This window comes from Mercenaria mercenaria, chromosome 10 (genome assembly GCF_021730395.1).
Source record: "Mercenaria mercenaria strain notata chromosome 10, MADL_Memer_1, whole genome shotgun sequence".
Taxonomy (NCBI): Eukaryota; Metazoa; Mollusca; class Bivalvia; order Venerida; family Veneridae; genus Mercenaria; species Mercenaria mercenaria.
Window position 1 is genome coordinate 16,567,412 of NC_069370.1, and position 16,377 is coordinate 16,583,788.

Here is a 16,377-nt window from a genome sequence, read left to right on the forward strand (position 1 = left end):
GCTGCAATTATTAGTCACTCATCATGTAGAAATCGCATTATGTTTTATGTACTGAGAAAAACACTAAAGATAAACCACAACATCATGCTTTTAAGCAAAATGCTGTCTTTAGTTACAAAACTTTTCTGAGAACTTTCAATGACTTTTGTTCATGCATTATAAAGTTAGTAGAATTCATAACTAAAATGAATAAACTGAGAAAAAAAAAATCTGCAAGGATGTTACCAAAAATTTGATTCCGTAACCTAGCTTTAAGCAGGATTTTCTTCAACTTTGCAGAAAAATACATTCTTTGGTACTTTGAACCACTTTTTTTCCACTTAGTGATTGTTTCTGAACAAACAACCTGTTTTATCAGTATACATGCAACTTGTTGTTTTACTGACATGTGTGATCTATGTGTTTTTATGACATACTGCTTGCTGCTAGTACCTAGAGAATGGTTATAAATAAATTCCTAAACACAGTATGTACCCTGATTATAATCAAACCTGTATTACCTGCCTGGGCAATCTAACAAATATAAACACCTGTATTAGTTTATCTTGAAACATGTTGAATCTGCAGGGAACATTGAATGAGTGGGTGGTGCTATATTAGACTTCTGACTTCTCATACTGTGAAATCATTTAATTTCGTGGGCATAAAATTTTGTGGTTTTGGTCAAAACAGCAATTTCCTGGGGATGTGAGTTCGTGGATTTCAACTTTTGAACATAAAATGAATGGGAATTTTACTTGTTTGTTGGGATTAAATTTCGTGGATTGGCTCAACCAGGAAATCCACGAAAAGTAGTCCCCCACGAATATTTATGATTTCACAGTAATTACAACAAGAGCTGTTGTTACTGAAAGAGCACATCACATTTTTCTGCATTTGCAAAGACACTAGTTAAAAGTTTTAAAAAAGTATAAAAAGGGAGGTAATTTTGTTAAAAAGTAAGAGTTATACAGATTTTTTTTTCCTTCCAGAAGCTTGTGTTTGTAACAAAATGTGGCAATGCCAAAGTCTTGATTGTGCAGTTTGAAAAAAAATGGATACCTCTGATACCATTGCAGTTTTGTTTTTGCGGTGGTGGGGAGAGGTGTTCGGGATTGGGGAGTTTAAATTCACATCACCAACTTTTCATAAGTCAGCTGGATTGCTTCCTAAACATGAAATAGTAGTCTACACCCTAAGAAAGGTTTCGAACCCACATCTGTGAGGGGCATGTGGTTTGAAGCCAGCGACCTTAACCACTTGATCACAGAGGCTGCTCAATACAATAATGAAAATATTTAATTAGTAGTCTACACCCTAAGAAAGGTTTCGAACCCACATCTGTGAGGGGCAAGTAGTTCGAAGTCAGCAACCTTAACCACTTGATCACAGAGGCTGCTCAATACAATAGTGAAAGTGTACAAAAGGCAGAGTAATAACAAAATAATAATGAAAAGTCTTCTAGATTTTCCATTAAACTTTCCAGAGTAAGTTGTGAAAATTCTTCATGACATGACTTTGTCAGACATTTTCCGCAATGAAAAGCTGCACATTCACTGAACTCCTCAAACATGACACAGCAGTTGTATTTTTAACACCAGAGTAGACTGATTTTATCAATGCATATAGTTCATATTCAAACATTATATCCTATCTGAAAATAAAACTTGGCGACTGCTCACATTCAAGAAATTCATACACCAGTTTATTAATTTGCAAAGAAAATGCTACAAATACTTCAAATACTTTGATATGTTCAATACATTAACTCATTGCTGGTATCATTTGACATTACAAGTAAGTTTGGAGGCATCTGTTGCCAAGTCTGTGAGTGGTTAAAGTTGCTGGCTCAGAATCACTCTCCTCTCAATGCTGTAGGTTCAAACCTTATCTTGGGTGTTGAAGTCATTGTGAGGAAGCCATCCAGCTGGCTTACAGAAGGTTTGTGGTTCTATCCAGGTGCTAGCCTGTGTCTGAAATCATGCACAGAAGGGCCTAAGGAGTTTAAACCTCCACCAACAAAACCTTGGAAAGTCACAGTATGACCTAAAATTATGTCAGTGTAATGTTAAACCCAATAAAAACGACAAGAAGAGAACAAAAACAGGTGATTTTACCTTTTGAATATGATTAATAAGTGAATGATTAATTATCACAAATACTTTATCAGCAGTAATTATACAAACTAATAAACAAAAACATTTGTAAAACTAATGGGAAAATATTTCTTACACCAAACTGCTTTTAAATACCTTGTCTTATCTAAGATGAAAATAAATGCATCAATGTTTGATTTATTTCAACCCAAAGAATGTATTTTCTTTCAACAAGGGAACTTTTTACCTACAATGTAAGCATTATCAAATCCTAAAGAAATAAAGATAACTTTCCTTTTTATACATCTGAAATAAAACATATGCCAACATGTGCACATCAAATATAAAGGGTACTAAGGCATGCTTTTTTGCAACATGGATGAGTTTAATGAACAAAGACCAGAAAACAGGTGCTCTAAGCCTCAAGTCTGCTATAATTTAAAGTGTACTTTGATTAAAGGTATAATTTATCATGCATGTTGAGTGTGTCTTATCAATAACAGTTGTGTAATGTTAAATTGATCTTTTTTAAAAATAATGTAAAGCTGTAATTGAAAAACAACAAAAAAAGAAGAAACAAGAGCACTTACAAACAGAGTTTATACCCCAATGGAATGTTTTTGTTGAAAAAAAAATCACTGATACAAGCTGGTCACAAACTAGGTTAGTACATAAGTAATAATTTAAACAGTATATTTTTTAAAGCGCATCTAAATTTTAACATAAAATTCTGCATATTTCATGAAATATAGGTGCAAGAATTATGGTCCTTGTGTAATATGATGGGGTGATGAAGAGAAATAAGTCTTAAAGTTTGAAGCAAATCCATCAAATAATAACAGATAAAGTGAAAGTATACATTCAAAACTTTGACGAAGATCAGGATGCCAGCACGAGTATGATAGCTCTCCAAATACTTTGTACAGTCCTGCTAAAAATGTAATGAAATATTAATATCCATCTTGTTAAAGGGCAGTAATTCTGATGAAAGTACAAAAAGAAAAAATAATGAAAAAGTTAAAATAATTTGGGACCCCTCTCACAGTTTAACCATTTCAAAGCTTGGAAGCAGTTATAAACTATCACAAATTACTGGTATTTCATTGTGCTTCCATTGAATTTTCAGTCAGGTTACAAGCCTGTAACAGCTCAACTTTCTGCACTGTTTAATATTGTACAAGTTTCTGACTGATTCCACCCAAGCATTTTACTAGCTGTACAATAAAATCGCAATAGTTTTGAAAAGTTGCAATTCATGGTAAAATCATGAATGAAGACGCTGCACAAAAGCCTTCATAAAGTTTGTTAATATTACAGATTTCTATCACTTTCCTTGCATGAAAGGACATGAAATAATTTTATAAGCCTACTGGAGACAGACCTGATGTTTATGATTGTCATCCTATACCGGATTCTTATCAAAAAGCCACAAAGAGTGTTAGCCTGTGCATAAAACCTGACAAAATCCTGACCTGATCACCATAAAATACAACATATTAAAGCATATTGCATGATAACTGATACCTTATAGTCCGTATTGCCATTGTAATATGATGAACACAATGACAAGGCAGTCCCATTTTCGAGGTTTTTTAGTTATTCTCAATATCAAGTTATGACAACCATTATTAAAATGAAAATTAAGAAACAGAATTAAACACATGTAAGCTGGGTTTTTTTGTTTGAAGAAAAAAAAAGGATATATATATATATATATTAATAATATATGAATATTAATGATTTCATGGTATCAATTTTTTTTTTAATGGAATGATGTTTTCAGCTGTATCAAATGAGAATGGTTAAGACTTGGTATAAACAATCACTTACTTCTATCCTGATTTCTTTCTGCCAGTAATTATCACTAAATTGGTAGAAGAACTTACTGGAAAATAGCAAGAAAAAAGATTACCACTGGCATTAAATGCTTGTAATTCTGGTGTTAAACACCATTAGCTATTTACAAAATGTCTGTTTGCACATTTTTTACATACTATGTAAATGAAGCACGAAATTGTATTCCTCCAGGCTGACCTGCAAAATGCATCCAATCTCATACATTTTGATTGTTTTGTTATTTGAACTCCTACTCTGTATTTTGTAAATGTAACTTCAACAAATCAGATGCTTTAAAATTATAGAAATACTATTTTTCACTTTAAAAATTCTTTATTACAAAATCCCGTATCCACTTACTATTTTAAATCTGAACGGTCATTAACAAATTATCAAAACTGTAGGAGTGTTCAGTCTGTGGCTATAGACTGCTTAAACTAAAATTTTATCAGTTTAAATATTGCAAATAAAATATTTGTGGTTTTTACATCTTTATTATGTTGATGAAAACAGACCTGATCTTAAACACTTCACTTGTGATTTTGTTAAAAAGAAAATAAATTTAAATGTAAAACAAACATGATCCTAATGCCTGCGGAAGCTTGTGTTTTTCCCTTTCAATTTATATCTCTTTAACATCACCATTATCAAAAACCTTGAAAAAAAAAAATTAAGAATATAGTACAACTAATACTTTTATGGGCTATAAAATCAACAAATAACCTCTCTTACCAACATTTTAGTTTTTTTACAGAATCTGTGTATACATAACAAATTAAAGCAAAAAAAACAATCCCAAAAAACAAGAGTTTCATTCTTTCCTCCACCAATGCTGAACAATCAGCAGGTATTATGTAAAGGAACAATAGACAAAACAGGTGAGCCTCCACTTCTCATCAGTTATCATCAGCCTAACAGCTCGTCAGCACCCCCATCATATGTTTCTGATGAGTTAACAATTAACAAAGTGCTCCATTCTCTAAAAGAACACAATCATGAAATGAAAGAAAGCCATATCTCCCACTTTCATATATACAAATTGCTGTACTACCGAGACGAACCATCAAAAGCTTATCATCCAAATAAAACACTTAGATAGAATAAAGTTTTATTGCAAATAAAAATTGTCTATCATCTATCCTATATGCTGGGATCCAAGGTATTATATTAATTGCTGGATAAAATCTTGGTGTACAGCCAAATTGCATGAATGATCCAATTGATAAAAGAACAATTTCCACACTATTATTCATCATGTATCAGATTGTTTCAGCAAGGCATTTAGCACCAGGATTTCTATTACTTATTAACTCAAAATTCTGAGATACGAAGCAGATATTTCCAGCCACTAAGTCAAAATCTTGAAACTATCTTGAAATTTTCGAGTTACTAACTCATCCTTGTTGTAAATCTTCTGGTACACTAGAAACTGTTCATAATTCTACCATTTTTGGTCCATGTTGAGTGCAAAACAAGAGTTTTTTCATACTTGCATGTGGCTAATACTTCATTCAAACTGCACAGAAACTGCATTCTTACAGCAGAGGTCCTTTATTTCAATTGCAAGAATACTTCATTTCAATAGTTATAGATTCAAATTATTTCTCTCAGCACAAGAAAATACCATATTCTACCTTGCAATTTAGAAAGACCGAGTTGTCCCAGAATTCTGAGAACTTCAGCATCCGATTGGTCGACACTAAGTTCTGTCCTGAAAATGTCCGATGCACTGCAGGACTGGTCTAATGACGTTTGATAAGATACTTTGTTCCAGTTCAAATCTCAAGACACCAACTTTGCTATCAAAAGTGTAAATTCATGTATTTTAAAAGTTGCTCAAATATCCTATATTCAAGCTGTTTTCAGATCATCTTTCTTATACAGGGAGTCTCTCACATTACTATACACTTCTCAAATGTTTAAAGAATTTACAAAAGGTTATCTCAAACAATTGGATCAAATTGGCCATCTCACACTTTACATGATAACAAAGATAAAATGTATTAAATGAACAGATTAGAAAGCCATGAATGAAATTTGTCTACTTCAGTGTTCTACAGGAGGTAAGCTATCTTTCATTGTGTACACAGAAAGTGTTTTCCCTTTTGCCGAAGATTTCAGTTTTCATGGAGTCCGAGCTCTTGGAATGACCTTGGTTTGAAGTAACCCTTACAGAAGCAAGCCTCTGTGGTGTACATGCTGCGTATTTGCTGTGTATATGCCGCGAACACAGTAGTACGCCAGAGGAGTACATTTTACATACACCTCATGCCGCGTACATGCCGTGTACTATTTCGACGAGTACACAGCATGTACGCAGGAGGTCACTAGTACACTTCAAGTATGCAGCACAGACTCTGAAAATTTAAGGAGTACACTGCATGTACGCAGGAGGGACTTGTACAAGAAAATAGTACACTGCATGTACACCGCAGATACTTTGAAATTTGTGCAGTACACTTCATATACGTGGGAAAGACTTGTACAATTTCTTTTGGCATTTATACTTAGTTTTTTTTTTATAAGTTAAAGTCTGAAGTAAACTTCATATACGCGGGAGGGACTTCATGCAGGAAGGATTTGTACATTTTTTTTTTTTTGGAAGCAAGAACTTGATTTCCGAGTAACTTTTATCTTAATAGCATAGAATAGTTCAGATTACCGGTATTCTGAACAATAAAAATTTGCCAAACTATTTGCAATGTTCATTTGTGAAGCTTACATCTTAGTGATTTCTGAGCTGCACCTTGCATGCAGTGTAAAAATATATTCTTTTTCATTTTGAATTAATCCTGGAGCTTTCTAACTTGGATAATTGAAAAGCCTTATTTGAACTTCGTTGCATTACATTTTGTAATACATGAAATAATTACCAAGATAATGCCTCAACAGCGCCCGAATGAGAAGAATTAATAGCTCTCACTGTTATTTGAATACTCTTAAGCAAAACACCACTCTATCATGTTTTATAAAGGCTTTAATGCTCATTATGTTAACTCATTAAGGCCTCACCAAATTAAAAAGTTGTTCATCGGATTTGCCGCTCGTATATTTTCAGAAAGTTTTTGGCTAATTGCGCTTGCCCCATTGGAAAAAATCAATCCAAAATTTTTTGGTGCGCTACTTTTTACGGACGTAAAAGTGTATAAATGCTTATATAATTCCAGTCCTAGATTGTTCTCAGATGGATTTTAATCAAAATAAATACATACTACGCACACATCGTCTATAATAAATCATAACACTTATATTTAGTTGCATTAAAGTTGTTTCCCCTTGATGCAGTTACGCCATTTTCTTCTAATGTTTACCAAATTACATGCTACAAAAATTGATTTATTTCATTGAAAAGTGGATGGAGAAAAGCATACTAATTTATTTGATAACATCAATCTACATTATTTTGGTAAGGGTAAATACTTATTGATTCATGTCACTTATCTTTTTTCTGTTTTTTTTCTGTCCAAATGATCAGCATTTGCATACGAAAGTTGGTGGGGTAAGGAATTTACATTATCACAGCAGTTTCGCCACAAGAGTACACAGCATGTATGCAGCAGGAGTACACAGCATGTACGCCGCAGGACTCGGGCCAGGAGTACACAGCATGTACGCCGCAGGAGTACACAGCATGTACACCGCAGGAGTACACAGCATGTACGCCGCAGGGGTAGTACACCGCAGGCTCATTTGCATGTGAAAAGTGTATGTGCCGCGTACATGCTGCGTACTATTTCTCGCATACTAAATTCCTCCAGCGTACATCCTGTGTATTATGTAGTCCACAGCATGTACGCAGCAAGTAGTACGCGGCAGAGCTCATTTGCATGTCAAAAGTGTACTACAAACGTACTATCGGTGTATGTGTGGTGTATATCCTGCGTACTATTGATTTCAGTACACATCATGTACGCATCATATACGCTGTATGTACACGGCAAGAGTACGCAGCAGGCCTTTTTCTTCTGTAAGGGAAAGCCTTTTGTCCTTCAACTTAAATTCATTTTGTTTCAGAAATATTTATGCTCATACAGCTGGGTGAACAGAAACCTGAGTTTGAAGATCAGTCTCAGAAACTCCAGCATCTGATTGGTTGTTTCTGAGCACAATTTGAAATTGACCAATGACAAGGCTGCATTCGGAGACTGGTCTCCTAACTCAGTTCTATAATCTTCAACTCAGGTTATCATCACTCATAATTGATAAAAGTCCATTTATTTAAAGCAATGTTGATCAAGTACAAGATGTCCCCTGCATAAGTCACACCTTGGTGAAGAAAAATATTCTAAGCATTACACCTTCTCCTGTCCTGATTGATTTGTTTACTATTTCACATAGTGTAATCATCATTACTTTAATATTAAATGCTTTTTCCCTAGAGAATTTTTCTAAATATTACCTTACAAAAAATCTCTTTCCTACCACTTTCATGTGCCAAAAAAATTCTAACTAATGGCATACCGGAGTATTTATTTAATCACTTTATGAACCAGACCTCTGTAGACACCTTCCATCACACCAGTTGATTATGATGTAATTTTCCGGGTCATTAAAATAAATACTAATTACAAATCTTGAGTGAAAAAACACCCCCAGCCTGGTATATCTGTGAATATGCTGGGCCCATACATCAAATACGTCAAATGGTACATGCTTCTCTGCACTATTCATCTTATATGTTTGTTAAACCTTGTCTATGTCTGAAAAAATGTTTGTATCTGAAAAAAAAATGTTTATCCTTCAGCAGATATATTTTGCTTGCAAATCTAAAGAAAACATTGCAGATGGTGTAACATTTACTAGTTGGAAGTAGTTCATTTTTCAATTTACTATTTCGCTAAATGCTAGTGTGTCATGTCAGTATAAAAGTCATTCAAACAAAAAAATTTTAAGACCTAAATGAGTGGACAGAGTGGTCCAGTGGTAACAATGTCTGATTACAAAACCAGGAGTTGTGAGTTCGAGCCCCCGCTTCTCCAGCTAAAAATTACTAACATTGGGATAAGAGTCCCGTGTGTGGGTGCTTTACCCCTGGCACTCTTCAGAACCAGGGAAGCTTCAGCAATTGGAGCATCTTCTGCGTATCTTGCACTATCCTCCCAAAAACATTACTAACAAGAGCTGTCTCCATAGGAAGACACATGCCCCCGATGGCACTTTGAATGAATAGTTATGGCCGATGTTAGAGTTTAGGACCTTTGACCTACGGAGCTGGGACTTGCGCGCGACACGTCGTCTTACTGTGTCACACATTCATGCGTAGTTATTTTAAAATCCATGCATGAATGACAAAGATATGGACTGGACACGCCCATCAATGCACTATCATGAAAAATGACCTTTAACGTCTAAGTGTGACCTTGACCTTTGAGCTACGGACCTGGATCTTGCGCACGACACGTCGTCTTACTGTGGTACACATTCATGCCAAGTTATTTGAAAATCCATCCATGGATGACAAAGATATGGACCGGACACGCCCATCAATGCACTATCCTTTAACGTCTAAGTGTGACCTTGACCTTTGAGCTACGGACCTGGGTCTTGCGCGCGACACGTCGTCTTACTGTGGTACACATTCATGCCAAGTTATTTGAAAATCCATCCATGGATGACAAAGATATGGATCGGACACGCCCATCAATGCACTATCCTTTAAAGTCTAAGTGTGACCTTGACCTTTGAGCTACGTACCTGGATCTTGCGCGCGACACGTCGTCTTACTGTGGTACACATTCATGCCAAGTTATTTGAAAATCCATCCATCGATGACAAAGATATGGACTGGACACGCCCATCAATGCACTATCCTTTAATGTCTAAGTGTGACCTTGACCTTTGAGCTACGGACCTGGGTCTTGCGCGCGACATGTCGTCTTACTGTGGTACACATTCATGCCAAGTTATTTGAAAATCCATCCATCGATGACAAAGATATGGACTGGACACGAAAATTGCAGACAGACTGACAGACCGACGAACCGACAGACGGACAGACGGTTCAAAAACTATATGCCTCCCTTCGGGGGCATAACAATCTTCTGAAAGAGTCACACAAATGGGTTACCACTGGCTTACATACAACAAACGAATTAAGAACCAGCTCTCTCAGATTCCATACTACCTGGCTCCAGTTAAAATAATTCTTACCAGATGAATTCTTACAATACTGGAAAATATTCAGGGTCCAAAATGGCAATAAATTAAGACTAGAAGACAAGTTTCTTTCAGGCTAGTTAAATTGATATAAAAAGTCCAAAATTTAATTTTCCATTCCACATTTTCTTCACTTCTTGCTGTCCTAGAGTCTGTGTCTGATTAAATCATATAAGAAAACTGTTTGGCCTGTAAAACATAACACCCAAATGTAGACTTCATTGGGCAATTATTGTTCTTTTCTGGCTCCTGTCCTTCCAGAAACCAGGTAAATTGTTTCATCAACAATTCTAATTGATTTAATTGTTACAAACGTTTCACTCAGTTTCACTCCACAGACTTTATTGTGATTTATGTCCCTATAAAGTTTTGTTCCAGATCTTTTAATTTGCTAAATTAACATTGATCATGCAATTTCTTCACTGCAAGGGGGAAAATTTGTACAAATTGATTAAAACCACTCCAAAAAGTCTTTTCATTATTCGAAAACTCTTTTGGCAAATACAACAGAATTGTGTAATTTGCTTTTGTTGATTGAAGAATAAATTCCAATTATTTGTTTCCACTTTGGAATAGTTTCTTGTCTCAAAAACTGGCAGCAAAGAGAATTCAATGAGGAAGTATTAATTAACAGCTTCCTTTTTTGTCATGCTGTAATTTCTCTCCACAGTTCTGTCCCATCTGTTAACTCTTTTTTTGTGGAAGGTAAAAAAGTTAAAACTCTTTTCTTGTGGAGGGTAAAAAAGTTTCTTTGTAGCAGAAGACATCATCCCTGTACAATTCTTTGTGTTTTTCCTTTTTAATTATTCACATAAAACCTTTCTAGATTGGAAAGATTTTTCTCATAAAATCTTAATATGTCAGAAACAAGACAAACTGGTTACATTTCAAATTAAATGAACAATATAAACATTTACTTCTCTCTTTTAATTTTACTGCTTGAAAAAGTGCCAACGTCACATTTTAAAATGACACTTCCTAATTTTGGTTTCATTTCAAATACTCAGGTAAAAATATAAAGTCAGCTTTCTTAAATATCAAATATATAAAGCATAATGTCATTTAGTATTAACCTCACATAAATTACATGGCAAATTATCCAAAATGAACAGAACATTGCAAAAAATATGACAGCTAATTACGCAAAATGAACAGTATCAAATCTTTTCCTTGGCATCATTCAAAAAAGATTTTAGAATTAAATACGCAAACAAATAGTGTATGAATATCATTATGTGAAAAGAATCTTGCATTTTAATACCTGAATACATGGCCACGGACATTTAATTCCATATGATTACAATCGTATCAATATTCCACGTCAGATAATTTCCATATAAATTGGCCATGTTGCTTAAATACGTAATAACAGCATTTAAAGTCATCTACGCTTATTCGACTGCATTGGAGCATGTGTCAATGTCTTCCTCTAATATCTATGTCAATGGTTACAGTCAATGTGAATGAATACTGCAAGGTTATGAGAATACTTTTTTCTACTTTTGACACGTGACAATCTGTAATTCTTACAAAGTCCGGAATGTGTAAAACGATAAACATTGCACTGGTATGCATACCCGATTCATTTTTTACTGTAATTTTTTTATTTAAAGTGTGTATAAAATATTAACCTTTTCATGCTGAACACGATTGATTCTGCCTTTGCGACCAGTGCAGATCATGATCAGCTTCCACATAAGTGCAGTCTGATCAAGATCTGCAGTGTTCGCCATTCAGTCAGTATCATTTTGGTAAGTACCCCTTTTAACAGTTAATGGTACTGCCCAATTTGAAAGATGGACAAGTTTCATTATAGAAATTTAGCAGGGTAAGGGTTATAGCACTCTGTATATCCATTTGATTCTATCCTTTTCTGTGCAGTAAATGATGAGATGAGGCGGAAGATCTCTTCAGGTAGTCTTTAACCCTTAGCCTGCTAAATTTCTAAAGTGGACTGGTCCATCATTCAATTTGGGCAATACCATTTATTATTCCAAGGGGTGTTCACTGAAAATTTACTGGCTGAATAGCGAACAGTGCAGACCATGATCAGCCTGAACGGATGTGCAGGCTGATCTTGGTCTACACTGGTGGCAAAGGCAGAGTCAGTTGCCGCCAGCAGGCTAAAGATTAAAACAATCACCTAAACTATACACAAAATTAATATAATTATATGCATATACACTATCATATATATGCTGGTACACACACATCAAATGTGTTTTAAATGTTTAAAAGATGAATGATAAGGTTTTTATTACCTTAATAAGTAGCTAAATGAAATCTGACTCATTTGTGAACTCCACTTTCAACTGTATAAAATTACATGTTTGATGCAATGAAGGTATATAAAGTGCACTACTTCTTTATTTTACTGTTACAACCAAAGTGGATTTTAATAGTTTTGATCAGCTTGATTGGGCGCCACATAAATGGTAGGTAATTGCATAATCCAGACCACCAGTAACTCAAACTTTTGATGAATATTTAAATGGGTTTAATGGCAACATGTCATTAAGAGTTTTTTAAAAAAATAATTAAATTATACCCCTGATGCAGCCATTGAAAAAGATAATAAAATTATACCCCTGATTCAGCCATTGGATTTACACTAAATACAGTTAAACCTGAGTTAAGGAAACCATATATAAACAAGTTTGTTTGATCTGTAGATTGGGATTGTTACCATCATATTCGGATACTCTTCAGTCTAAGAAAATTTGTTTTTTTCCCCAAAGCAGAAAAAAAGGCAGTGAGGATTCATCATTGCGTATCGAATCAAAACTTGCTATGATGTTATTTATGATAATCTATACCACTATCTGTATGCTTAAATAATAATGCAGTACAATCTACATATTTATACATTGTAAAATGTAAAGCACACATATAATTATCCAATTAATAGCATATAAAAGTAACAAGGCCATCAATAATAATTTTTTCAGTATCATTTTTTAACAATCATTTCCTCACACTAAATCAAAATGTCATAAGTAATTTATAAAGAATTTTTTTTTTTAAAAATTAAGAACGGAAGAAATTAAATTTTCATTGCTTTTGTTTAAATACAATGTCCCAGTTTAAATAATGGCCTAAATCCACATATTAATGCAAATTTAAATTTGATCTTTAAGATGTAAAGCTACAGAGCACAGTTCAATATCTGTATGCAATTGAAATGTTATAAATTAAGTTTTAACAAGACATATTACAAAAGCATTTCATTACCGCCTGTCACCATTTTTATATAATAATTAGGTAATTTTAAATTGTATGTTCTGCTTTCAGCTTTCTTTGTGACTATATTTCAACTATAAAATTATTTAAGTCAATTTATTTGAATACTTCATAGGTTAGAGATTATTTTTGCATTATGAAAATGGACATATTTCTCTAATTAAGGTTAGAGATTATTTTTGCACTATGAAAATTCACATATTTCTGTAATTCATAGGTTAAGAGATTATTTTTGCATTATGAAAATGAATATATTTCTCTAATTAAGGTTAGAGATTATTTTTGCACTACGGAAATTCAGGCTGAACACCACTAAATCCAGCTCTTCTTTATTTCATATAAAATCCACTTACTTCATAACGGTTTTTCGACATTTTCTAGCATATCAGATTTTCAGAGACTTATATTCCCATAAAGAACTAGATCTCTACTTTACAAAAACAAAAAGAAAGGTGGGTGTTAACTTTTATATAAGAAAACTACAGTTCGGTAAATACAACCCGCTGAATTTACTCCTTTTCGCTTCTTTCAATTTCTCTTTTCGAGACATTAAATTCTTACGCCGCCATTTTTACCCAGCATGCGATAGGAACATGCTGATTTCAATAGAATGCAAAGTGATACATACTGAAACACAGTAGGGTAAAAGTAAGCACGTTCCTGTCGAGCAAATGCATCAGGAAAGGAAAAAAGATTAGTACTATTTATATTTGGACTACTTGTGACTTGACCTGCGGAGGCTTACTTTCCATTTGGTAATGATCAGCCTTCACATATTTCTGTAATTCATAGGTTAGAGATTATTTTTGCACTGTGAAAACTAACATATTTCATTCTGTAATTTATAGGTTAGACATTATTTGGGTTTTGGGTGTATTATCTTTCTGTAATGAATGAGATAGGCAGTGTGGAGCATATCAGACAATCAATTACAATTACCTAAGTGTAAATATATTATGTGAAAGACAACATTCATTTACAGCACATTTAAATCTGACTTTGACAGAGACTATTTATCAAATCATCTAAATGTAATTAGTTAGGTCTAATCATTATCTGATTTTGGGTATTTTTTTGCCATCACACCCTATAACCTGTGCCGCTGAAGTTATATATACTGCATCTTCCTTAACCATTATATGTGTAGAGGTTGGTTTTTTTTTTTTTTAGAAAACTATTAACTTAATATCATTTTAAACAGTACATAATTTCATTCATGTAACAGAAATGGCAAGCAGTTAACTGACGATTTGTCTGTACCATTGCTAACTTAATAGTTCTCCCAAAGCAACTGACAACATCTATACAAATTCACGAAACTTTTTTTCCCATGGTATAAAATGACAACTTCCCTACTTCAAGCCTTTCGTAACCAAAACAATACCACATCCATAAACTTTTAAATACCATCTCCATAAACTGTTCACTACTTTCTACATTCATAACAGTGATTAATGCACCGCTTAACTTTGTAAAACCTGCACTTTTGAACAGAAGCCACCATATCTTAATCTCATCTTTCAACACTTCAAGCTGGATATAAACCTTGTATACAGTTTATTTTCATGCACTTCATCGCATTTTAAAAGTTAAAAATGTACCCAGGATCCTCTGCAGTAAATTTTAATTAAATGCATTCAAAGAAAACTTGCCAAACATGCTGTCATGGTATAAAAACAACTGGAAGCTATTTTAATGTCAACTAAATTTTTTTTTGCTTTAAGCTTATTGCAAAGTATAATATTATATTATTGCTGCACAAGCATAATTTGAAGCAGCCTAAACTGTAAAGCTTTGGTTACTATGTAACCTGGCCGCCTAAATGATTATAATTGCTCGATCAGCCTCCGCAGCCAAGTGGTTATGACTGCTGAATGTTTGCAGCAAAATGGTTATGACCACTGAGCCTCTGCAGCCAAGTGGTTATGATTGCTGGACCTCCATGATCAAGTGTTTATGACTGCTGAACCTCCATGGACAAACGGTTATCAGTGCTGAGCCTCCATGGCCAAGTGGTTATGACTGCTGAGCCTCCATGGCCAAGTGGTTATGACTGCTCAGCCTCCATGGCCAAGTGGTTACGACTGCTCAGCCTCCATGGCCAACTAGTTATGACTGCTGAGCCTCACAGCAAAGTGGTTATGACTGCTCAGCCTCCATGGCCAAGTGGTTATTACTGCTGAACCTCCATGGCCAAGTGGTTATCAGTGCTGAGCCTCCATGGCCAAGTGGTAATGACTGCTGGGCCTCCATGATCAAGTGTTTATGACTGCTGAACCTCCATGGCCAAGTGGTTAACAGTGCTGAGCCTCCATTGCCAAGTGGTTATGACTGCTCAGCCTCCATGGCCAAGTGGTTATGACTGCTCAGCCTCCATGGCCAAGTGGTTATGACTGCTGAGCCTCCATGGCCAAGTGGTTATGACTGCTCAGCCTCCATGGCCAAATTGTTATGATTGCTGAGCCTCATAGGCTGCCGGGTCTCCAGGGAACTAGTTATGACTACTGAGCATCTTCAGCAAAGTGGTTATGACTGCTGAGCCTCTGAAGCCAAATGGTTATGCTTGCGGAGCCTCCATGGCCAAGTGGTTATGTTTGCTGACTTCAAATCGCTTGCCATTCATCTGTGTGGGTTTGAGACCTGCTTGGGTCATTTTGTGGGGAAGCCATTCAGCTAGTTAGTGGCAGCATTCTACCAAAGAACCTCTTGTATTAGAAATTATGCTCGTACAAGCATAATGAACTTGTCCATCTTCCACTTTGGACAGTACCATTAACTGTTAAAAGGGGTGTTTACAAAAAAGATACCGACTGAATGGCAAACAGTGCAGATCATGATCAGACTGGTCGCTAATGCAGAATCAATCATGTCCAGCAAGTTAAGGGTTAATCACTAAAAGCTAGAAAAGTCCTCATATGACCTAAACTGTATTTAATTTGGTATAACTTTTAAAAACCCAAGAAAAACAAACAAACAATAATTTATTATGTAATGTGTGAGGAGTTACATTAATTATCTTATATACAAATATACAAGACTCTAAAAAGTCTGAGAATTTGTTACAACATTT

The 16,377-nt window shown here is 34.7% G+C and overlaps 1 protein-coding gene across 5 annotated transcripts in view; it reads right to left on the reverse strand.

Moving 5' to 3' along the window:
* Positions 1–16,377, reverse strand: part of LOC123560920 (semaphorin-5A-like) — a 113,762-nt gene that overhangs the window by 79,291 nt on the left and 18,094 nt on the right. For 2 of the 5 annotated variants that reach the window (XM_053552338.1, XM_053552336.1), the window contains one exon: positions 3,906–3,960. The exons of the other annotated variants lie outside the window; for them this stretch is intronic. The gene's annotated coding sequence lies outside the window, so the exon portion shown is untranslated. The remainder of the gene's footprint in view (positions 1–3,905; positions 3,961–16,377) is intronic. 5 annotated transcript variants of the gene reach the window in all.